This window comes from Bos javanicus, chromosome 13 (genome assembly GCF_032452875.1).
Source record: "Bos javanicus breed banteng chromosome 13, ARS-OSU_banteng_1.0, whole genome shotgun sequence".
In the NCBI taxonomy this organism is placed as follows: domain Eukaryota; kingdom Metazoa; phylum Chordata; class Mammalia; order Artiodactyla; family Bovidae; genus Bos; species Bos javanicus.
The window spans coordinates 24,659,775-24,686,421 of record NC_083880.1 but is presented as its reverse complement, the minus strand read 5'-3'; the positions used below and the strand labels follow the sequence as shown (position 1 = coordinate 24,686,421).

Here is a 26,647-nt window from a genome sequence, read left to right as displayed (position 1 = left end):
GAAATCCCTCAGAAGAAATGGAGTGGCCATCATGGTCAACAAAAGAGTCTGAAATGCAGTACTTGGATGCAATCTCAAAAATGACAGAATGATCTCTGTTCATTTCCAAGGCAAACCATTCAATATCACAGTAATCTATGTCTACGCCCCAACCAGTAACACTGAAGAAGCTGAAGTTGAACAGTTCTATGAAGACCTATAAGACCTTTTAGAACTAACACCCAAAAAAGATGTCCTTTTCGTTATAGGGGACTGGAATGCAAAAGTAAGAAGTCAAGAAACACCTGGAGTAACAGGCAAATTTGGCCTTGGAATATGGAATGAAGCAGGGCAAAGACTAATAGAGTTTTGCCAAGAAAATGCACTGATCATAACAAACACCCTCTTCCAACAACACAAGAGAAGACTCTACACGTGGACATCACCTGATGGTCAACACTGAAATCAGATTGATTATATTCTTTGCAGCCAAATATGGAGAAGCTCTATACAGTTAGCAAAAACAAGACCAGGAGCCAACTGTGGCTCAGATCATGAACTCCTTATTGCCAAATTCAGACTTAAATTGAAGAAAGTAAGGAAAACCACTAGACCATTCAGGTATGACCTAAATCAAATCGCTTATGATTATACAGTGGAAGTGAGAAATAGATTTAAGGGCCTAGATCTGATAGATAGAGTGCCTGATGAACTATGGAATGAGGTTCGTGACACTGTACAGGAGACAGGGATCAAGACCATCCCCGTGGAAAAGAAATGCAAAAAAGCAAAACGGCTGCCTGAGGAGGCCTTACAAATAGCTGTGAAAAGAAGAGAAGTGAAAAGCAAAGGAGAAAAGGAAAGATATAAGCATGTGAATGCAGAGTTCCAAAGAATAGCAAGAAGAGATAAGAAAGCCTTCCTCGGCGATCAATGCAAAGAAACAGAGGAAAACAACAGAATGGGAAAGACTAGAGATCTCTTCAAGAAAATTAGAGATACCAAGGGAACATTTCATGCAAAGATGGGCTGATTAAAAGACAGAAATGGTATGGACCTAACAAAAGCAGAAGATATTAAGAAGAGATGGCAAGAATACACAGAAGAACTGTACAAAAAAGATCTTCATGACCCAGATAATCATGATGGTGTGATCACTGACCTAGAGCCAGACATCCTGGAATGTGAAGACAAGTGGGCCTTAGAAAGCATCACTACGAACAAAGCTAGTGGAGGTGATGGAATTCCAGTTGAGCTATTTCAAATCCTGAAAGATGATGCTGTGAAAGTGCTGCACTCAATATGCCAGCAAATTTGGAAAACTCAGCAGTGGCCACAGGACTGGAAAAGGTCAGTTTTCATTTCAATCCCAAAGAAAGGCAATGCCAAAGAATGCTCAAACTACCGCACAATTGCACTTATGTCATACGCTAGTAAAGTAATGCTCAAAATTCTCCAAGCCAGGCTTCAGCAATATGTGAACCGTGAATTTCCGGATGTTCAAGCTGGTTTTAGAAAAGGCAGAGGAACCAGATCAAATTGCCAACATCTGCTGGATCATCGAAAAAGCAAGAAGAGCTCCAGAAAAACATCTATTTCTGCTTTATTAACTATGCCAAAGCCTTTGACTGTGTGGATCACAATAAACTGTGGAAAATTCTGAAAGAGATGGGAATACCAGACCACCTGATCTGCCTCTTGAGAAATTTGTATGCAGGTCAGGAAGCAACAGTTAGAACTGGACATGGAACAACAGACTGGTTCCGAACAGGAAAAGAAGTACGTCAAGGCTGTATATTGTCACCCTGCTTATTTAACTTATATGCAGAGTACATCATGAGAAACGCTGGACTGGAAGAAACACAAGCTGGAATCAAGATTTCTGGGAGAAATATCAATAACCTCAGATATGCAGATGACACCACCCTTATGGCAGAAAGTGAAGAGGAACTAAAAAGCCTCTTGATGAAAGTGAAAGAGGAGAGTGAAAAAGTTGGCTTAAAGCTCAACATTCGGAAAATGAAGATCATGGCATCTGGTCCCATCACTTCATGACAAATAGATGGGGAAACAGTGGAAACAGGGTCAGACTTTATTTTTGGGGGCTCCAAAATCACTGCAGATAGTGACTGCAGCCATGAAATTAAAAGACGCTTACTCCTTGGAAGGAAAGTTATGACCAACCTGGATAGCATATTCAAAAGCAGAAACATTACTTTGCCAACAAAGGTTCGTCTAGTCAAAGCTATGGTTTTTCCTGTGGTCATGTATGGATGTGAGAGTTGGACTGTGAAGAAGGCTGAGCGCCGAAGAATTGATGCTTTTGAACTGTGGTGTTGGAGAAGACTCTTGAGAGTCCCTTGGACTGCAAGGAGATCCAACCAGTCCATTCTGAAGGAGATCAGCCCTGGGATTTCTTTGGAAGGACTGATGCTAAAGCTGAAACTCCAGTACTTTGGCCACCTCATGCGACGAGTTGACTCATTGGAAAAGACTCTGATGCTGGGAGGGATTGGGGGCAGGAGGAGAGGGGGACGACAGAGGATGAGATGGCTGGATGGCATCACTGACTCGATGACGTGAGTCTGGGTGAACTCCAGGAATAGGTGATGGACAGGGACGCCTGGCGAGCTGCGATTCATGGGGTCTCAAAGAGTCGGACACGACTGAGTGACTGAACTGAAGAATAAAGAAATCGGCCTCTTTAGACATCCCACTCCCAAGTGGACCTCTTTTTCTAGGACTCTATTCTTAGTTGGCACGTTTGCAGAAATCCATAATTATTCAAAAAGTTGGGATGATCTGAGGATGACCTGTATTATCATGCTTAAGACCATAGGCACAACTTACATACTTCATTTTCCTTAGTTATCACTGGACAAACTTCTTACCTCCTCATGGGGTTGTGGAACATAACTTAGATAATTCATGTAAAGAGTTTAGTACACTTCCTGGACCATAGTAAAGGCCCAATTAAAATCAACTCTTATTAGCTACTGTGTCCTCCCATAAGCTTAATTTAGAACAAATGTTTACATATGCATAAGTCAAGAAACTTTATTTTATAATGAACCAGCAGAGGTAACTAAGTATTTGTTAACACTAACATGCATTTTCGAAGAAGGTACTGGCGACCCACTCCAGTACTCTTGCCTGGAAAATCCCATGGACAGAGGAGCCTGGTGGGCTGCAGTCCATGGGGTCGCTAAGAGTTGGACACGACTAAGCGACTTCACTTTCACTTTTCACTTTCATGCACTGGATAAGGAAATGGCAACCCACTCCAGTGTCCTTGCCTGGAGAACCCCAGAGACGGAGGAACCTGGTGGGCTGCCGTCTATGGGGTCGCACAGAGTCGGACACGACTGACGTGACTTAGCAGTAGCAGCAGCAACACGCATTTTAAGTTTACCAACCTAGCGGTGAAGATGAGGTAAAAAAGTAAAGATAACCAGTGCAGGCAATGCTTCTAAAAGACAGGTTGTGAGGACAAGGCGAACACTAGATATGAGGTTTAGTATCGAAGGAGAATTTAGTTTATGTGTATGGTTTTGTTTATTTGGTTGTTTAATGTATGTTTGTCATGAAGGCTGAGAACCAAAGAATTGGTGTTTTTGAACTGTGGTGCTGGAGAAGGCTCTTGAGAGCCCCTTGGACAGCAAGGAGATCAAACCAGTCAATCCTAAAGGAAATCAACCCTGAATATTCATTGAAAGGACTGATGCTGAAGGTGAAGCTCCAATACTTTGACCACCTGATGTGAAGAGCTGACTCACTGGAAAAGACCCTGATGCTGGGAAAGACTTAAGGCAGAAGGAGAAGGGGTGACGGAGGATGAGATGGTTGGATGACATCACCGACTCAATGGACATGAGTTTGAGCAAACTCTGGGAGATAGCGAAGGACAGAGAAGACTGGTGTGCTGCAGTCCCTGGGTTAGCAAAGAGTCAGACATGACTTAGCTACTGAACAATAACAATTTATGTTTGTGAATATGGTTGTTTTAAGATTAGTAAAACATGAACATACACTATGCAGAGACATGCATGATGACAAATAAATACACACAAATGTGTACATACTTCTTATATATAAGAAGTTAAAAATGTGAGAAAAATGAAATATTAAGACCTAAAAGAATTACGGATGATGTCAAAGATAAAAATATTTTGTAGTAAACTGGGATCTACTTTATAAGTTTATCATTCACAATCTGCTTGTCTTTAAAAAAAAGGACTTTTAGGGGCTTCCCTGGCAGTCCAATGGTTAAGATTCTGTTTTCCAATGCAGGGGACAGGGGTTTCGGGTTCAATCCCTGCTCAGGAAACTAAGATCCCATGTGCCACATGGTGTGGCCAAAATTTTTTTAAAAATAAAGAAAACTTGGGTTTCCCTGGTAACTTAGTTGATAAAGAATCTGACTACAATGCAGGAGACCCTTGTCTTCCCCAGGTCGGGAAGATCCACTAGAGAAGGGAAAGGCTACTCACTCCATTATACTGGCCTGGAGAATACCATGGACTGGATAAGTCCATGGGGTCGCAAAGAGTCAGACATGACTGAGCGACTTTCACTTCACTTCACTTTATAAGTTTAGTCAAATAAATGTTCCTTTGTTGTTATGTGCATACAAACAAATTTTATACAATAGATGCAGACTTAAAAAGCTGCTCCTAGTAAACTAGATCAGCTTTCCGCATTGACTTACAGCATCAAATCACAGAGTCTTCTGTGTGTTCAATACTGGACCAGACTGGAGGGGTGAGTGGGGAGCATCTGCAGATGGAGACGTTGTTATACATGTAACACTTGGAAAGGTCCAACCACTTTCATTGTATTCAGGGAAAGACAAAGCAGGTTTACCCTGTAATGGCAAGAAAAGCCTGACTGTATATATTGATGAATCTTTAATTTATAATCTGAAGTTTTTCCATATTGCGTTGATTTAGCACAAGGAGCACTTAGCACAAAATGGCCTTACCTATTTGGAACTGCTACTAAATGTATGCATAAGAATCCAAACCAAGGGGATTCAATGATCCCAAACTAAGCCCTATACTGTAAATCAGAGTTTTATTTCGGATGGATTTAAAGAAAGGTATTGCTCATCCATTTCATAAGGAAAAGCTTTCCAAATGCCCTGAGCATATTCTGTTTCATTTTGTGTGCACAGAGTCTACTATGTTCATATATTTTATTGACATATTCTCATCTAATGGAGATATGAGCATAAGTTCCCTATATTCAGCATTAGTCAGAATGCTTCCATAAAAGCTTATTTAAGGCATAAAAAGAACAATAATGTCTTTCAAAATTGAAACACATTTGTATCTTTTGTGTCACAGTTTCTGCTTTCTTATCACCATTAATAAGGCCAAAATGCAAACATTAACTTGAAAATTGGGGCAAAGTGCTCCCCTTTAAAACAAAGCCCTTTCTTTGGTAAAGATTCTGACTTTCAAAGGTCATTTCAGTAGACTGAGTAATGACATTAATCCTTTAAATGAAGTGTTGTAAAAGTTAAGGGGTCATATAAGCTTTGCCTTTTTCTTCCACAGGCAAGTTTAATTGTTGAAATTTGGGTAACGTGACTACTTCTTTGGAATCAGTTCTACCTTATTTTTAAGAAGATAATACTTGTAGATGAGACAAAGTGAATATATGTTTTGACATTGAGACTCCCAAAGTTACATGTTAGTCATCTGTTTAATGCTCATTTTAAATCTCTCTGGTATATATTTGAAACTTCATGTTGTTAGTCAGAAAATAAATGTAAATTCTTACAGCTAAAATGAAGAAACTCTAAAATTGATACAACTTTTATCATTCAGTCACATAATACTCAAGAGTAAAGAAGATAAAATAAGAATCTCCTTGTTATGAAATCACTGTTTTTTTATAAAAATAATAAAAATTTAAAAGCTACTGAGTCATAGAATTTAAAATAAAATAAGAGTCTAAGCCTCCTATTTTTCAAACGAACATTTTGAAACAGTGGTTAATTATTTTGGAAAAATAATCAGTTTTTTAAAAACAGATCCTTTAATAGTGATTGTATCAAGAAATTTGGGGACCTATAGGAAGGGGATCAAGATGGCAGAGTAAGAAGACATGGCACTCACCTCCTCCAACCAAAAAAGAAAAGATAAAATGGGAGTGGCAGTCTCAACAAAATAACTTATTTAGGAAGTAATACAGACAAAATCTGGTCACAGTACTTTCATCCAATTTAGTTACTCTTTCACTCACTTCACTGACTTAACAAATATGAGGCTAGCCACCAAAGGGATGGGGCTTCACTGGTGACTCAGTGGTAAAGAACCCACCTGCCAATGAAGGAGACGAGGGTTCCATCCCTGTGTTGAAAAGATCTCCTGGAGAAGGAAATGGCACCTACTCCAGTATTCTTGCCCAGGAAATACCATGGACAAAAAAGCCTGGCAGGCTACAGTCCATGGAGTTTCAGAAGAGCCGGACACAACTTAAGACAATAAACAAAAACCAACAACCAAAGGGATAAAATGAAAAGTCTCTCTCCTCCACCATCAAAAGGGAGAGACAGTAATGCAAATAGCAGTTGTAATACAAAAAATAACTGTTACAATCAAAGTGGGTACCTAGTGCTGCGGAGCATAGGCAATAAAAGCTATTGAGTAAGAGGGACCACCCAATCCTGAAGTGACAGGTCTTAGCAACTAATTGCATATGGAGGTGAAGTTAAAGAAGACATCAAAGATAAGTTCAGACACCTTGGGACAATCTCTGAGTTAGGAAATATAGAAAGGGGAGCAGATCTGGAGAAGTGATGATTTCTGACTGTTCCGATTAAGCGTGAGATGCCTATGAAACAACTGGTGCTGTGCTGTGCTGTGCTAAGTCGCTTCAGTTGTGTCCAACTCTTTGCAATCCTATGGACTGTAGCCGCCAGGCTCCTCTGTCCATGGGATTCTCCAGGCAAGAATACTGGAATAGGTTGCCATACTGTCCTCCAGGGGATTTTCCCCGACGCAGGAATCGAAGCTCCATCTCTTAGGTTTCCTGCACTGGTAAGCAGGTTCCTTACCACTAGCACCACACGGGAAGCCCATGAAACAGCAGGACCAGGTACCTAAAAATCAGCATAGATGCAAGTCTGCATTCAGAAGGAATTCCTCTTTTTTTTTTTTATTGAAGTATAGTTGATTTACAGTGTTCTTAATTCCTGTTGTACAGCAAAGTGATTTTGTTACACACACATATATATACATTCTTTTCTTAATATTCTTCTCTATAATGATTTTCCATAGGATAGCTTTTAAATTGAAGGATAATTGCTTTACAAAGTTGTGTTAGTTTATGCTGTAGAACAACATGAATCAACTATAAGAATACATATATCCCCTCCCTCTTGAGCCTCCCTGCCACCCCATGCCCCATCCCACCCCTCGAGATCAACACAGAGCACCAAGCTGAACTCCAGAAGGGAGTTTTGAGCTGAATAGATTTGAGAGTGGGTTTGAAGTCAAGGATACAAAGAAAATTGCCTAGAGGTACCCAGAAATAGGAGACCATGAAGCACTAATTTTGCTGAGGAATAGAGTAAACTAAATTGACTAGTTTTTAGAATGTCTTCAACTCCAGAATCACATCACATATCACATAGTCTAGTGGGGATTAAAGCCAAACTTTATGAGAAATACTAAAGAGTTTTAGTGGGTGTCTTGTGAAAGAATAACTACTACTAATAATGATAATAATATCACCATGCAAATCAACACAGATTACTAGATAGAGAGAAATCAGACAGAACCTTAAAAATGGGAATGTATAGGGACTTCCCCAGTGGTCCAGTGGGTAAGACTCAGTGCTTTCACTGCTGGGTCCAGGCTCAATCCCTGGTCAATCCCTGGCTTAGTTCCTGGTCCAGGAACTAAGATCCCAGCAAGCCGGGTAGTCCAGCCAAAAAAGAAAAAGAGGAAAAAAAAAAAAAGCAAGAGGACCACATAAGTGCAAAATATTAACTGAAAATATGATCTGCACAGTGGTCACTACCATTGAAACTGTCATTCCTATGAGGCTGGCAAACATGCAGAGGACTTTAAAATGCTTGCTAACTGATGCATTTTTACAGAAGAACAGTATTTAGACCTGCAGTTCATGGGGTCGCAAAGAGTTGGACACGACTTAGCAACTGAAAAACAACAAGTATTTAAACATACGTTCTGTTCCATGGTAATCTGCCTGGACAGGAGTCAGACTAATCTGTTAAAAGGACAAAAACAAAATTGCAAATGATAAAATAATGCTGAAATGATTAGTGACTATAAACAGAAACCAACAGCTCTTGATATTGACCTTGAGGTCTTAGAAACTGAGAAATACTCAGCGTGATAACCTAGAGGCAAAGAGCCAAATGAACACAGGTTTATGAACCAGAACGTGTCCTGGATGGGCTCACAAACGCCACCTCAGGGGACTTCCTTGGTGGTCCAGTGGTTAAGACTCTGCACTTCCAATGCAGGGGGTGCAGGTTTGATCCCTGGTTGGGGAACTAGGCTCCCACATGTCCCATGGTGCAGCCAACAAAAATAAAAGTCTCCCCAGGTACTAGAACAGCCCAAAGCTGTTCAAACTGCTCAAACATTCAGTGATGCTCTAGCAACTTGCTCTCAACTTCTATGCTGCCTCAATTAATCCATGACACATCCCTCTCTCACTACTTTTCAAACTCTTAGCTCATGGTTAGAAACTTTGGCTTTTTCTGACTCCCTCTTCACTCAATTTATAGAGATACCTACTGACCCCCTGTTGTTAACTTTGGCTGTTCTCCACCTTCATAATCTGGGATTACATACAGACCCAAATACCTGGCTACCACATGCCACCCTAACCACTCCAACCTCTTTTCTGCTTTTAGCAGAACTGAAGCAATTTTGTACTCCTAAGAGACAATTACGGAGAAGGCAATGGCACTCCACTCCAGTACTCTTGCCTGGAAAATCCCATGGATGGAGGAGCCTGGTGCACTGCAGTCCATGGGGTCGCAAAGAGTCGGACACGACTGAGAGACTTCACTTTCACTTTTCACTTTCACGCACTGGAGAAGGAAATGGCAACCCACTCCAGTATTCTTGCCTGGAGAATCCCAGGGACGGGGGAGCCTGGTGGGCTGCCGTCTCTGGGGTCGCACAGAGTCGGACACGACTGAAGCAACTTAGCAGCAGCAGCAAGAGGTAATTAAAGACTGAACTAACAGGTAACATGAAAATCTTCTGCAAACTCTTGATTGAGAGCAATAAGAAATGAGGCATGCTGAGTTTATTCCTGCATTATTTAATTAAATGGTATTTATAACAATAATTAGATAACAATTACCTGCACAACTTTATCAAATTTTAAAAAGTAGAAATCACAGCATGATAACATTTTATCTCTCTCAGTAAACACAGAAGTTCAAAGGCCCTATGAAAATAAAATTCAACTGTTTCTGACATTTGCAATGAATATTAATTTGGCTTAAATTATTTGTTAAAAGCTTCAAAGAAAAATGTCCTTGAAATAATGGTGGTTCAAAATAGATATCTGGTAAATTGTAGTTAAATAATAACTCAATCATTTCAAACTTATCCATTAATATTCAGTTCCACATCCATCTCTGATCTCTTGAGCACCAACTTCACTGCACACCTATGCAGTCTCTTAAAGAGTCTGCCAGTGTGTTCACTGACTGGGCCCATAAGGGAGGCTACAATCCCAAGGTCAAGAGAACAAAGGGACCAGGGGTCATAGGGAAAAACGTGTGTGCTCCTCTTCCCATGTTCTTCCGTCAAACTAGTGAGAAGCAAATTTGTGCCACTGTTTCCTCTTCACCCTCTGTGCCAGACATTGCCGATACCCTGTATACTTCACCCCATGCAAGGTCCTGAAACTACATTTCCCCCTTGCCTGCAGAGTTCCTCTGAGAGTTCAGCAGTGAGAGGGCCTCCTGTGAGATTTGGAAGTGAGTTTTCCGTTTGCTTGTTTTTGAGCAGAGAAAGGAATTGTAGGGCCATGCAAGAAGCCTGGGTGGCTCATGGCCCAAAAAACTCAAGCTCCCCAAAGGGTTTCAGCAAAGCACTTTGAAAAGCCAGGAAAGGGAGGAGATTGAAGGGTATGTGCTCAGCTCATGCACCATTCTCTGACTGGCTGATGGTGAGGGAATAGGGCATTATCACAGAAGTTAACATTATCAGTCCTTAGGCTCCAGGAGCCCTGGGGTGCTGTGTGCTCATGGTCATTAAGTAGTTAACATCTTCCATTTGGTAGGGGGCTTTCACAGTTTATATAATAACTCAGGAAATGTACAGAAAGTTTGTTTTGTTTTGATGGTGGCTGCAGGCAGGCTCACAGGTATCAGGCAGACAGCAGTAGCAAGGAATGTCCTATAGACATAGCGCCTTTCTGAGACTCCTGCTTCTGGAGTTCCTAAGGCTGGTCACCCTGTGCTTGTCTCTCTTACCTCCCCAAGGCTATGTAGGTCTCTGATCCTTGGCATTAAACTTCTCCCCACTGAGACTCCTTACTCAGCTTCTCTTTTCCCTCACTCACTCTTTTCTAGAAGAGAAGGGATGGTTGGTTGGTCTGCTGACGTTTGCCACTAACTGGACAATGGTTTACTAGCAGATAGACCTACTTCATCTTTCATTTTCTGGGATGGGACCCAGAGGGCTCTTTGTTTCTTGTTTCCTATTGGCAAACACATCTGAACAGGTCCCCAAACCTTCTGTATTTGTTTCCTACTGCTGCTATAACAAATACCACAGATGGAGTGGCTTAAAGCAACACAAGATTAAAAACAGTCACCATTTTGGGGAATTAGGATGCAGACAGTTTGGGGGAGGGTGGCCATTATTCTGCTTATGACACTTTCTGGAAGTTGCCTCCAGCCTTATCCATATTCAAGCAGTGGGTATTGGAGTCTGGTTCCTCTCTCCCTGTGCAAGCATACCTGAGTTTGTGGGGCCCAATCCTAGATAAAGAGTAGGAGTAAAAAGTTTCACTTTGCATAAGCCTAAAGCATATATTTTAATATAGATTTCACAAAACTCTGCACGGAAGATTCTATAGACAAGCGAAATCACTGTATTCTCCATCTGGCTAGCAATCTTGCTTGGCTGGTTTGCTTTATTGATCAGAACCTTTGAGAATAAGAAGAGTGGATGGTGACCCAGCCCCCTAGACTCATTACACCTACTCCACAGACATCTGATGAACTACCTGACGGTTCTTCTGTAACGGATTTTGTATTAGATATATTCTGCAATTTGAATCTTATACAACAAATGTTTAAAAGTCAAGGCATAGCTGTGTAAATATATATTTAAGTAAAAGTTCAACAGGACTTGAATCATCTGAAAAACATAATGAATTTTTCACAAATACCCTCACTACTTGACACTAAAATACAGTAAAATCATAGCACCCAATATTTTTCAATTTCGTATCAGCGCAGAACAAAAAGCCTTGTGAATGCCGATTAAGCTAGTCTACCCACATCAGATTAACAAGAATACACCATATTGTTCTCAGAGCTGGTTTCTTCAGCCAATACAATCCTCATTAGCTATAAATAAAGCTGTCTTCATCAAATTCATAATTGAATATTTAAATCAATATCAGATGCAGAAATGTCCTTGGTGACAACCAAGCAACTGTGTTTAAAGAACATAATACCTGCCAGTGCAGGAGCTTCATCATCTGTTTAACTCAGAAAAGTATTATTTGCTTAGAACACACTGAAAGATTAATGGAAATTTTTAAATCATATGATGGCAAAGCTAGAAATTTCACTGGCCTGAATTATAATGCATTTCACGGAGTCTCTGGCCTAGAAAAAGTGCTGCCTGCGTAAGGTGACAGAAAGCTCCATCCCACTTCTACCAGTTCATTTTCTTAGTCCCTTGGCCAGTCATTCATTCATTCATTCATGTTCGTTCTTTCCTTCACTCACTTATTCTGCATCTATCATGCACCCAGCACCGGAGATATGAAAATGAACAACATGCGGTCCCTGTCTTCAATATGCTCCCTCTTTGCCAGAGAAGAGAAACATTCATTTCACTCTTTGCACAATATAAAAAGAGCTACAACAGAGGTCATGGGAAGCAAGAGAAGGAGTCAGGCATTCTGTTTAGAGAGCTCCCAGCAAAAGGCAGCATAGCACAGTGGCCAAGCAGGGACACTGGAACCCTTTGTGACTTAACTTCTCTGTGCTTCCTATCATCATGTGCTCAACACAGAATTGAGGCAGAATAAGGGTTACCTAGTAATAAAGGCTAGAGAGACATAATAAATGCTATGTCAGTGTCTGAAATAAAGAACTTGAAAGTTTCACAAAAGAGGTAACATTTGAGACCGGCTTTGAAGAACATGTAAATATAAAGCAAAGAGGAACTGAAGAGCCTCTTGATGAAAGTGAAGAGGAGAGTGAAAAAGCTGGCTTAAAACTCAACATTCAAAAAACTAAGATCATGGCACAGTCCCATCACTTTATGGCAAATAGATGGAGAAACAATGGAAACAGTGACAGACTTTATTTTCTTGGGCTCCAAAATCGCTGCAGATGGTGACTGCAGCCATGAAATTAAAAGACGCTTGCTCCTTGGAAGAAAAGCTATGACAAACCTGGACAGTATATTAAAAAGCAGAGACATTACTTTGCCAACAAAGGTCCATCTAGTCAAAGCTATGCTTTTTCCAGTAGTCATGTATGGATGTGAGAGCTGGACTTTAAAGAAAGCTGAGCACCAAAGAATTGATGCTTTTGAACTGTGGTGTTGAAGAAGACTCTTGAGAGTGCCTTGGACTGCAAGAAGATCTAACCAGTCAATCTTAAAGGCAATCAGTCCTGAATATTCACTGGAAGGACTGATGCTGAAGCTGAAACTCCAGTACTGTGGCCATCTGATGCGAAGAGTTGACTCATTGGAAAAGACTCTGATGCTGGGAGGGATTTGGGGCAGGAGGAGAAGGGGACGACAGAGGATGAGATGGTTGGATGGCATCACTGACTCCATGGACATGAGTTTGAGCAAGCTCCGGGAGGTGGTGATAGAGAGGGAAGCCTGGCGTGCTTCAGTCCATGGGTTCACAAAGAGTCAGACACAACTGAGCAACAACAGCAACAATGTCCATCAGGAAACAAGAAAGGGCATTTCAGGTAGAAGGAAGTTTCTTTTCCTCCACAAATTTTCACCCATTGCTGGTGGGTGAGGCAACGTCTGGTCAAAACACCTAGAGAGCAAGTCAGGAACACCTTAACCAAAACCTTGCACTTCTTAATACATCTGCTTCCAGAGTAACCCAGCTTCCTAGGAGGGGATCCACACAGCCCCCTTTCTTGAGTCTAAACACACCCAACTTCCTCTTGGAATTCCTAGCAATGCTTTAAAGTCCTGTGGATTCTAACTCCAAACCAAATCTCTAGTCTGCCCACTTCTCCTCACCCATCTCACCTTCTGCAGGGTCATACCTGGACTCTCCACCTCAGCACAGGCCACACTTAATCTCTCCACAATGCAGCAAGTCATCTTCACAATACATAAAATCTTTTCAAGTTGCTCCTCCCGCCTTAAAACTGTCCACATTGTACTTGGAATAAATCCACACTCAGTACCAGCCCACAGGACTCTATGATGAAGCCCTCACCCAACTGTTCCCTCTCAGTTTTCACCTTCTTCTCACTCAGGGCTCCAACCACAGCCGCCATCTTGGAAGTCTCCATACTGGCTCTCTCCTGCCCCAAGGCCTCTATATATCAAGATCCTCTACCAGAAACCTCCTCCCTCTCATTTTTTAAATCTGATTGACTACTCCTTATCCTTCAGAGTTTAGCTTGAGGAATGGTGCTGACCAGTGGAAAGAGCCCTAAAAGGGAAGTGGGCAGGTCTGCCTGTGTACTGGCACTGCCATTCAAGGCTATGTGAGAAGGAAGTCACCCAGTGTTTCCAAGTCTGTGTGTCCACCTAGAAAATTAGGGGTAGGGACCAAAAGTGTGGTCACGTTCCTTCCAACCCCATCCTTCTTTTTCTACTGTAAACTTCATCTTGTTGCTCTCTTCCTCCATTCCTTCTCTCCATGAGCAGCCTAAAATCATTTTTTTCTACCCACACTCTATTCCATTTCTCCACTTTTGAGTTTCATAAAAGTAAAAAACTAAAATGGAAAGAGCAGAAATAATGAGTGATAGCACAATAGACATAGAAAAAGAGTTTCACAAAATCCAATACCATTTTGTGATAAAAACACTCAACAACCAAGAAGAAAATGGGAACTTCCTCAACCTGATAAAAGGCACCTTTGATAAAACTCACAGCTAACATTATACTTGATGGTGAAAGACTGAATTCTTTCCCCCCAAGATCAAGGACAAGACAAGGATGCTCACTCTCATCCCTTCAATTTGACCTTGTACTGCAGGTTCTAGACAGAGCATTTAGGAAGGAAGGAAAGGAAGAAATGCTAAATAATAATTTTTTTAAAAAATATGTAATACTTACACTCTTAAAATTATAAAATATTATTGAAAATATAAAGGAAGACCTCGGTAAATAAAAAGCCATTCCATGTTCATGTATCAGAAGAATATCAGAAGCATTAATATTGTTAAGATAGCATTACTCTCCAAACTGATCCACAGACTTAAAACAATTCCTTACCAAAATACCAGCTGGCTTTTTTTTTTTTTTTAGCAGAATTTAACAAACAAATCTTAAAGTTAATATGGAAATTTGAGAGGGCCAGATATCCAAAACAATCTTGAAAAATAAGAAGCAAGCTGGAGGACTCAGCAAGCTGGAGTCTTCTAATTTAAAGACTTAGTGCAAAGTCACAGAATCAAGACTATGCGCTACTGGCATGAGAAAAGACATTAGGATAGATCAACGGAGTAAAACTGAGAGTCAAGAAATAAATCCCACATTATAGTCAATTAATGTCAGCAAGCATGCCAAAACAAGTCAACCCTTTCCAACAAATGATGCTGGAACAACTGAACAATCACATGCAAAAGAATAAAACTGGACAGCTTCCTCACACTGTACACAAAAATTAACTCATAATGGATTAGACCTAAACTAAGCGAGCTACAATTACAAAATACTTAGCAGAAAACATAAGAATAAATCTTAATGAACTTGAATTTGTTACATAAGTGATAAAAGAAAAAAATAGATAAACTGTACTTCTTCGAAATATCAAAACTTTTGTGCTGCAAGCTAAACCATCAGAAAAGTGAAAAGACAACCCAAATAAGGGGAGAAAATATTTGCAAGTCATCTATCTGACAAGGGGCTTGTATTTAGACAACTTAGGAACCAATAATAAAAAGACAAAGAACTCCATTTAATAGTTCTCTGTGGTATACAATATCTTATAATAACCTATAATGGAAAATAATCTGAAAAACAATCTATGCATATATGTATAACTAAGTCACCTTGCTCTGCACCTGAAACACTGTAACTCAACTATATTTCAATAAAATATATATAGTAAGAAAACAAACAAAAATAAAAATGGACAATATATTTGCAGACATGTATTTTTCCAAAGAAGATATATAAATGCCCAATAAGCACATAAAAAGATGCCCAACATCATTAGTCAATGCTATGCTATGCTAAGTCACTTCAGTCGTGTCCGACTCTGTGCAATCCCATAGACAGCAGCCCACCAGGCTCCCCCGTCCCTGGGATTCTCCAGGCAAGAACACTGGAGTGGGTTGCCATTTCCTTCTCCAATGCATGAAAGTGAAAAGTGAAAGTGAAGTCGCTCAGTCATGTCCAACTCTTCTCGACCCCGTGGACTGCAGCCTACCAGGCTCCTCCGTCCATGGGATTTTCCAGGCAAGAGTACTGGAGTGGGGTGCCATTGCCTTCTCCGTCATTAGTCAATAAGGAAATGTAAATCAAAACGATGATGAGAAGATACCACTTCACATCATTAGAATGACTATAATCAAAAAAAGAGACAAGTGTTGGTAAGAATGTGGAGAATATAGAGCCCTCGTATACTGCTGGTGGGAATGTAAAATGATGCAGCCCCTCTGAAAACCAGTGTGGCAGTTCTGCAAAATGCTAAACATAAGAGTTATCATATCACATGATAATGCCACTCCTAGATATCTACCTAAGAGAAATAAAAACATAAATTCATATACAGAGGTATACATGACTTTCCATAACAGTATTACTCATATTAGCCAAAAATGAGAAACAACCCAGATATCTATCAACTGATGAATGGGTAAACAAAACGTGGTATATCCATACAAGACATTATTACTTGACAGTAAAAAGAAACGAAGTACTGATACATGCTGTAATGTGGATGAACCTTGAAAACATTGTTCTAAAGGAGAAGAGCCACTCACAAAGGAAAAACATTGCATTTATATGAAATGTCCAGAACAAGCAAATCCATAGTGACAGAAAGTAGCTTGGTGGCTTCCAAGGGCTGGAAGGTACAGAGGGAATGGTTATTGACTGGTAATTGTATGGGAATATATTTTAGAGGAGATTGAAATGTTCTAAAATTAGAATGTGGCAATTGTTGCACAATCCTATGAATACACTAAAAAAAATTGAACTGCGTACTTTAAATGGATGTATTTTATAATACATAAATTATATCTCAATAAAACTTTTTTATAAAAGAAAGAAGGGAAGAAAAGGATGCCCTAAGATCAGGCTTCTCCTTAGTCACCACTGAGATCATCCTTGGTGTCCCCACCTCCTCCACCCCCAACCCTGAGAGGCCTTATTCTTCTAACAGAGACCAAAGCTTGGGTCCTATGGTGAGATGCTCAGGATAACCTCACTCAGTCTGGGCTTTACCTTTGAAATATATATATATATATATATATATATATATATATATATATATATATATATATATATAATGTGCTCAGTCACTCAATCGTGTCCTACTCTTTGTGGCCCCATGGACTGTAGCCCACCAGGCTCCTCTGTCCATAGGGATTTTCCAGGCAAGAGTACTGGAGTGGGTTCCATGACCTCCTCCAGGGGATCCTCCCAACCTAAGGGTTGAATCCAGGTCTCCCACATTGCAGGTGGATTCTTTACCATCTGAGCCACCAGGGAAGCCCATTTATACATATATATATATATATATATATATATATATATATATACACACAGGAAAGTTATGACCAACCTAGATAGCACATTCAAAAGCAGAGATATTACTTTGCCAACAAAGGTCCGTCTAGTCAAGGCTATGGTTTTTCCATTGGTCAGGTATGGATGTGAGAGTTGGACTGTGAAGAAAGCTGATTGCCAAAGAATTGATGCTTTTGAACTGTTGTGTTGGAGAAGACTCTTGAGAGTCCCTTGGACTGCAAGGAGATCCAACCAGTCCATCCTAAAGGAGACCAGTCCTGGGTGTTCATTGGAGGGACTGATGCTGAAGCTGAAACTCCAATACTTTGGCCACCTCATGCGAAGAGCTGGAAACTCCAATACTTTTCCACCTCATGGAAAAGACTCTGATGCTCGGAGGTACTGGGGGCAGGAGAAGGGGACGACAGAGGATGAGATGGCTGGATGGCATCACCGACTCGATGGACATGAGTTTGGGTGAACTCCAGGAGTTGGGTGAACACCAGGAGTTGGTGATGGACAGGGAGGCCTGGCGTGCTGCGATTCATGGGGTCACAAAGAGTTGGCTATGACTGAGCGACTGAACTGAACTGAACTGAACTGAACACACACATACATATATATGTATATATAATTTGTATCACACAATTTATGTATATATAGAAATTTTAAATTATCAATTTCAAATTTCTGAAGTTTAAATTTCTAATCATCTGATCATCTATTCCAGGGGTCAACAGACCCAGAGGCCCTATCCAACCAACAGCCTATGTTTTATTTTTTGTTCTGCCCATTAGTTAGGAATAATTCTTTGAAAAAAACTAGGAACAGTTGTTTGAAAATAAAAAAAGAAGAATATGTGACGAAAATCAAATATGGACTGCAAAGTCTAATATATTAATTTAGTATCTGGGCCTTTATAAAACAAATTTGCTGACTCTAGGATCTATACATTTCGCGCCCTACTATTCACAGAGTTAAAAAGGCAAGGGTGTGGCTAGGAGAAAGAACAAGAGGAAAACTTGTATCTTTCCTCTTACCTTATTGCTTGTGACTTGAAGAGTAGAATAAGGAGGGTATTTTTGTACAGATTCATGAGAGTTAATTGAATTTCGAAGAGTTTTGGGAGCCAGTTGACATCATGCTGAAATCAGCTATGGAAGAAATATTTACAACACAGAAATCAACAAATGCAACAAATCAGAGCTTTTTTGTTCCACCAGGGATCCAACTCACCTCTAAATGAAACCTTCTGAAAATCTCACCTCTGTTGGTGGTTTTTTTTTTTTTTTTCCTTTCCTTCCTTTCACTTTCCTTCATGCTATGCTCAGTCATGTTCAACTCTTTTTCAGGTAAGAATACTGGAGCGGGTTCCCATTTCCCACTCTAGGGGATCTTCCCAACCCCAGGATCAAACCCCCATTTCTTGTGTCTCCTACATTGATAGGTGACTACTTTACCACTAGAACCACCTGGGAAGTCCTACTTTTCAGAAACCAGAGGGTATCAAAGAAGCTTTGAATTTGTTTTTGTGTCTGTAGGGAATGCATAGTTGGGACCCCATGGAACTAAGCTAGAACTGGATAGGGAAGTTCTCAGGGCAATGCACAAGGTCCTCCAAAGAAAAGAAACCACAGACTCTCACAGTGACTGTCTCTTATCCCCCTTCTCCCTCTCCCTCCTATGCTGGGACACCCATTCTCTGCACGAGTGACCAGGACAGTCTCCACTCCCAGGTCTCTGGAGATGGTTGTGAGGGGAAGAGCCAGCCCACTGCTAGGACTGTAGGTAAAACAAGCTCCTGATATTAACCAAGGTCATGGATTGCCAAGAGAGTAGAACTTAAATGTTCTCACCACACATACACACACAAAAGGCAAATACAACACAGGATAGAGGCATTAGCTAATCATATGGTGGTGATCATTTTTCAATATATGTGTATCAATGGATTGGCAATAGAGTAGAGCTTAAATGTTCTCACCACTAAAAAAATAAAAGGAAAGAAAAAAAGACAATTATATGATGTGATAGAGGTATTAACTAATGCTATAGTGGTAATCCGGAGAAGGCAATGGCACCCCACTCCAGTACTCTTGCCTGGAAAATCCCATGGACGGAGGAGCCTGGTGGGCTGAAGTCCATGGGGTCACTAAGAGTCAGACACGACTGAGCGACTTCACTTTCACTATTCACTTTAATGCATTGGAGAAGGAAATGGCAACCCACTCCAGTGTTCTTGCCTGGAGAATCCCAAGGACGGGGGAGCCTGGTGGGCTGCCGTCTATGGGGTCGCACAGAGTCGGACACGACTGAAGTGACTTAGCAGTAGCAGCATAGTGGTAATCATTTTTCAACATATAAGTGTATCAAATCAACACATTGTATACCTTAAATGAATCAATTTTATATGGCAATTATATCTCAATAATGTTGGGGGAAAAGGTAACAGAAGAGATTTCCTGATCACCACTAGAGGGAGGACGGGTCACATTTTGTGTAAAGGCATTTGAGGGATCTGAATGCTGGGGTTTAACGGGAAATGAGGCCAAAAGGAAGGAGAAAGGGTGAAGACTGTAGGAAGGACAGGAGGACAAAGCAGAAGGAAAAGGATCATTGTTTTGTGACCTCTACGGAAGGGGTATCAGATGCCAGCATCCAATCTCAGGGATCTGATGAGCAAAGGACACAGATACACTTGAGAAATGTGGGATCAGAACTCTCAGTGAGTTTCTAGCTATCAGAGCACCCTTCTGTGCAGATGTGGCCACAGCAGAGGCCTCAGGGCAGGTGGCTAGAGAGCTTCTTATTCCTCCCAAAGCCATGAATGACACTGATGGGTGGACAGAGCAACACTCTAAGATTTGCCTTGTACGAGACTTAACTCTCAAGGATCAGCGAGTTCAGTTCAGCCGCTCAGTCGTGTCTGACTCCTTGCAACCCCATGAACCGCAGCATGCCAGGCCTCCCTGTCTATCACCAACTCCTGGAGTCCACCCAAACTCATGTCCATTGAGTCAGTGATGCCATCTAACCATCGCATCCTCTGTCGTCCCCTTCTCCTCATGCCTTCACTCTTTCCCAACATCAGGGTCTTTTCCAATGAGTCAGCTCTTCGCATCAGGTGGCCAAAATAGTGAAGTTTCAGCTTCAACATCAGTCCTTCCAATGAACACCCAGGTCTTATTTCTTTTAGGATGGACTGGTTGGATCTCCTTGCAGTCCAAGGGGCTCTCAAGAGTCTTCTCCAACACCACAATTTAAAAGCATCAATTCTTCCGCACTCAGCTTTCTTCACAGTCCAACTCTCACATCCATACATGACCACTGGAAAAACCATAGCCTTGACTAGACGGACCTTTGTTGACAAAGTAATATCTCTGCTTTTTAATATGCTATCTAAGTTGTCATATCTTTCCTTCCAAGGAGTAAACGTCTTTTAATTTCATAGTTGCAGTCACCATCAGCAGTGATTTTGGAGCCAAAAATAAAGTCTGCCACTGTTTCCACTGTTTCCCCATCTATTTGCCATGTAGTGATGGGACCAAATGCCATGATACTCATTTTCTGAATGTTGAGCTTTAAGACAACTTTTTCTCTCTTCTCTTTCACTTTCATCAAGAGGCTCTTTAGTTCTTCACTTTCTGCCATAAGGGTGGTGTCACCTGCATATCTGAGGTTATTGATATTTCTCCCAGCAATCTTGATTCCAGCTTGTGCTTCCTCCAGCCCAGCATTTCTCATGATGTACTCTGCATATACGTTAAATAAGCAGGGTAACAGTATACAGCCTTGATGTACTCTTTTTCCTATTTGGAACCAGTCTGTTGTTCCATGTCCAGTTCTAACTCTTGCTTCCTGACCTGCATACAGGTTTCTCAAGAGGCAGGTCAGGTGGTCTGGTATTCCCATCTCTTTCAGAATTTTCCACAGTTTGTTGTGATCCACACAGTCAAAGGCTTTGGCATAGTCAATAAAGCAGAAATAGATGTTTTTCTGGAGCTCTTCTTGCTTTTTCGATGATCCAGCAAATGTTGGCAATTTGATCTCTGGTTCCTCTGCCTTTTCTAAAACCAGCTTGAACATCTGAAGTTCACAGTAAACCATTCAGTATCATGGTAATCCAAGTCTATCCCCTGACCAGTAACACTGAAGAAGCTGAAGTTGAAAGGTTCTATGAAGACCTAACCTTTGAAGACCTTTTAGAACTAACACCCAAAAAAGATGTCCTTTTCATTATAGGGGACTGGAATGCAAAAGTAGGAAGTCAAGAAATACCTGGAATAACAGGCAAATTTGGCCTTGGAGTATGGAATGAAGCAGGGCAAAGGCTAATAGAGCTTTGCCAAGAGAACACACTGGTCATAGCAAACACCCTCTTCCAACAACACAAGAGAAGACTCTACACATGGACATCACCAGATGGTCAACACTGAAATCAGATTGATTATATTCTTTGCAGCCAAAGATGGAGAAGCTCTATACAGTCAGCAAAAACAAGATCAGGAGCTGACTGTGGTTCAGATCATGAACTCCTTATTGCCAAATTCAGACTGAAATTGAAGAAAGTCAGGAAAACCACTAGACCATTCAGGTATGACCCAAATCAAATCCCTTGTGATTATACAGTGGAAGTGAGAAATAGATTTAAGGGACTAGATCTGATAGACAGAGTGCCTGGTGAACTATGGATGGAGGTTCATGACATTATACAGGAGACAGGGATCAAGACCATCCCCGTGGCAAAGAAATGCAAAAAAGCAAAATGGCTGCCTGAGGAGGCCTTACAAATAGCTGTGAAAAGAAGAGAAGTGAAAAACAAAAGAGAAAAGGAAACATATACCCATTTGAATGCAGAGTTCCAAAGAATAGCAAGGAGAGATAAAAGCCTTCCTCAGCAATCAATGCAAAGAAATAGAGGAAAACAACAGAATGGGAAAGACTAGAGATCTCTTCAAGAAAATTAGAGATACCAAGGGAACATTTCATGCAAAGATGGGCTCAATAAAGGACAGAAATGGTATGGACCTAACAGAAGCAGAAGATATTAAGAAGAGGTGGCCAGAATATACAGAAGAACTATATAAAAAAGATCTTCATGACCCAGATAACCATGATGGTGTGATCACTTACCTAGAGCCAGACATCCTGGAATGTGAAGTCAAGTGGGCCTTAGGAAGTATCATTACGAACAAAGCTAGTGGAGGTGATGGAATCCCAGTAGAGCTATTTCAAATCCTGAAGATGATGCTGCGAAAGTGCTGCACTCAATGTGTCTGCAAATTTGGAAAACTCAGCAGTGAGAGATCTGCTGCTGCTGCTGCTAAGTCACTTCAGTCGTGTCTGACTCTGTGTGACCCCACAGACGGCAGCCCATCAGGCTCCCCCGTCCCTGGGATTCTCCAGGCAAGAACACTGGAGTGGGTTGCCATTTCCTTCTCCAATACATGAAAGTGAAAAGTGAAAGTGAAGTCTCTCAGTCGTGTCCGACTCCTAGCGACCCCATGGATTGCAGCCTACCAGGCTCCTCCGTCCATGGGATTTTCCAGGCAAGAGTACTGGAGTGGGGTGCCATTGCCTTCTCTGAGTGAGAGATCACAGGACTGGAAAAGGTCAGTTTTCATTCCAATCCCAAAGACAGGCAATGCCAAAGAATGCTCAAACTATCGCACAATTGCACTCATCTCACACGCTGGTAAAGTAATGCTCAAAATTCTCCAAGCCAGACTTCAGCAATACATGAACCGTGAACTCTCAAGGATGTCTATGTAGTTAACATTGGTTATTTTTTTTTTCCATTTATTTATTTTTTATTAAGGTAACATGATTTTATAAATTGATTTTTAAAAGTTTGTAAATGCAGGAGATCCAATATTACCTGTATATTTAAAAGAAGGATATGTCTACTTACTTATTTTCTACATTACAGATATATACTATACATGATATGTAATATAATCTCTTGGTCTGCTGAATATACCAGTAAGAGTCAAGGGAGAGATTACTTACAAAAGTGCCAGCCTAGATCTTTTGGTTATAACAAAATGGAAATTAGAATTTTATTAATTAGAAATTAATACTGATTTTCTCATATGAAGAAGAAACCTACAGTATCATTTTTTAATGCTCAGCAATGAATTAAACAGATTTCTCCCAAGGCAGCTGGAAACCTAAATTCCACATGTAACATTGTTTCTAGGAGTAAGAAGTTTCCAAACAACCTACTTATTAAAAACATTTAGAACAAAGTGTGTTTGTAAACCAGGCACCAAAAAAAAAGAACACAAAAAACTGTGTAGACAGTTGTTTGGAAAGCTAAGTCACCCCCTCTTCCTTTACAGTGCTGGGATAGTTTGGGCCTCTATCCTAGAGTCTGTTATCTCCCCCTACACACAACACATATATATATACACACACAGTTTCTGTTGAAAAGTTGCTCCGGCTGCATCTCTTTCAGTTATAAGAAAACAGATTTCTAATGGCTATATTTCAAGGTTGTTGGCCCCATTTTTGCTGCTTTGGTAACTTTTCCCGGCTCCAGAAAAGCTACTCTAAAATAATGCAAATTGGACATGGTCACAGAGCATGCTAAGAACAGATCTGGTAACCTACAAGTACTAAACCCAAAGCTCTCCTTCTATTTCTAGAGCAAAACTGGGCACAACATAGCATTTTTTCTGTTAAGGCAAAACCATTATGAACACTCAGGATTGCAAATACTATCCATTGAGTAAACTCATAAAGTGTGACTGCTCTGAGCTAGCAGGAATTACGAGCTGTAGGGTTCACTTTCATGCATTGGAGAAGGAAATGGCAACCCACTCCAGTGTTCTTGCCTGGAGAATCCCAGAGATGGGGGAGCCTGGTGGGCTGCCATCTATGGGGTCACACAGAGTCAGACACGACTGAAGTGAGTTAGCAGCAGCAGCAGCAGGGTTTAGTATGTAATTTTATAGAAACGCAACAATGTACCCAAATTTAACACATAAGCACAATATCTGCTCACAACATCCTGGTAGAACCATAAAAAACATCCTAACAGCCCAGCCAACTGTGCATTTAAACAGGTACAGCCTATTCTTAAGCTGGATTTTTAGAATTAAGGAATACTGTTTACCACATAGGCTAGTCTAAGCCCTGGAGATAGCTATACAAGGCTCCACTTAAATTAATTATGATTTTCTTAATGTAGTACATCATTGGTTAATTGATATGGCCTTATAACTCCTCCTCAGCTAGAATCCATTGGACCAGGAGGCAACCAATGAGAATAGACATGTTAAGTCAAGCAAGAAGTAAACCCAACATTAAGAGACAGGAAAAGTAGTTAAAACCCAACCTGGGTGGCCAACTAGTGACCCATATAGTTTCTCTCTGTCCCTTCTCATGTTTCTGCTCTCAGTCTTGACTTGATTAGATGACTCAATTAAGAAATAACGTTCCAGAAACAGTTCTGTTGCCCAGCTTAGCTCTGATCTCCACTTTTACCCCCTCCCCCAGGATATCACTCTCCCCAGCCTTCCACTACCACTGCCATCTAAGAACTGCAGTGTGACCCAAGAGGGGAAGAAGACCCCCATTCCACTACAGGAGGGCCCACCCAGAGATCAGGACAGTCTTTGATGCTCTCACCCTGAAGATGAAACTTACAGCAGCCACCTTCCAGAAGCCCCAGGCCAGAGGTATTTTATGAAAAGAATTACACTGTATCTTAGAGAGTTAACTGTATTTATTTCCTAATTATTTCCAGCAGCACATATAAACAACTGTTGGGGCTTCTTCAAAGTCATTTCCAAAAATAACAGCTAAGAATCCTGGGAGAGCAGGGCCTCTGATCACAGTCCTGGTCAAAGGAGGGACAAAAAGTCTAGGAAACCAGAGAAGACACCACAGTAACTGTGTCTGATACTGACTAAGCACATACTGTGTGCCGCTGTGATGATCACTCCACATGCATTTTCATTTAATTTTAATAGGACCCTGTTTAGGTTACAGACACTATTTCATGTCCATGTACTTATTCGACAGGTATTTACTGAATACCTACTACGTGCCACATGTTGTTCTAGGCACTAGAAATACAGACGTGAACAAAGAAGGTAAAATCTCTACCTTCATGGAGCTTGCCTTCAAATGGGAGAGACACAAGATAGAGACAGAATTTATGGTCATAATAGTCACAAAGGCTAAAAGGACATTAGTGTAGGAAAGGCGGGGATAAAAATCTAGAGGAGTGTCATCTTCAACAGGGTAGCCAAAAGAGGCTTCACTGAGAAGGGGAATTTGAGAAAAGAGGGAGTGAAGTGAGTCAAGCAGGTGTCTGGGAAAGAGCATTCCAGAAAAAGGTTCAAATTGCTTAGTTCAAAACTGCTTAGGAGAGAGCCAATGTGATATGTTGTAGGAACAGAAAGGGGGTCAGTGCAGTGGAAGCACAATTATGGGTGGTCGGGGGAGTATAAGAAGCCAGAGAGAGTTACAAGTGGTGAGACAGTGTAGAGCCTTATTCATCTGATGTACTGGAAGGCCTTTTTCTTTTTCTCTGAGAAGAGACAGGAAGACACTGGAAAATGTAAGCAGAGGAGTCATATGAAGAGCCTCATGTGCTCATAGTATGGCTCAGGCTGGGTGCTGAACCTGGACTGTGGGGTGGGCCCAAGAGGGAAGCCTAGAGAGAAGTTAGAAGGCCACTGCAGTAAACCAGCTGGGAAATACTGGAGGCTCAGTCCAGGCTGGTAGCAAGGGAGATGGTGACAACTGGTCAGATTCGAAATGTCAATGCATCAGGAAGGCACAGCTGCAGGACTTGTAAATGAATTCCATGCTGGCTGTGAAGAAGCATGAAGGATAACTCCCAAGGTTTCCGACCCCAGTAACCAGAAAAATGGAGCTACCCCTTTCTGAGAGGAGTAAATGGGAGAAGCAGGTCTGGCGAAGGGGTGCATCAGGAGCTCATCTATCCAGAAAGGGATGTTGGCAAAGGGAACAGTATTTTAGACAGAGAATCTTTATAAGGTTTCGGCTCTCATACTAAGGATTCCAGTTCTACCTAAGAGATGTGTCCTTTACTCAATCATTATTTTATACTCACTCATTCATTCTTTTATTCAACAAATGTTTATTAGATATCCATTGTGTGCCCAACAGGTGCTAAGTCTCAGACATACAGTGAGCAAGAAATACTCAGTTCTTTTCCTTATAAAACTTACAATACAGAGGAGAAATAAACAATTGTGCAACTACATCTATCCCCATATATGGTAATTACCTATAAACAAAACAAAAACCTACTAAAAAATAAAAAGCAACTTGCCTATGTAGCTAGGGAGAGACAGGGTTGTAACATAAACACAAGTTATCTTCCTCCAACCCGCTGTTTAGCACAGGGAGCACAGCTAGGTGATTTGTGGTGACCAAGATGGATAGGATGGGGGTGGGGTGGGAGGAAGGTCCACGAGGGAGGGTATATATGTATACATATAGCTAATGAAGAAAGAGGGCATCCAAGGATATCAGACCTTTTAAGTTGCCCC

At 41.1% G+C, this 26,647-nt stretch overlaps 1 non-coding gene across 1 annotated transcript; it reads left to right on the top strand.

The window, feature by feature from the left end:
• The first annotated feature begins 8,436 nt into the window (after window positions 1–8,436).
• Window positions 8,437–8,509, top strand: TRNAG-UCC (transfer RNA glycine (anticodon UCC)). Its single transcript has one exon. It is a non-coding gene; the product is annotated as a tRNA-Gly (tRNA).
• The last annotated feature ends 18,138 nt before the right edge of the window (window positions 8,510–26,647 follow it).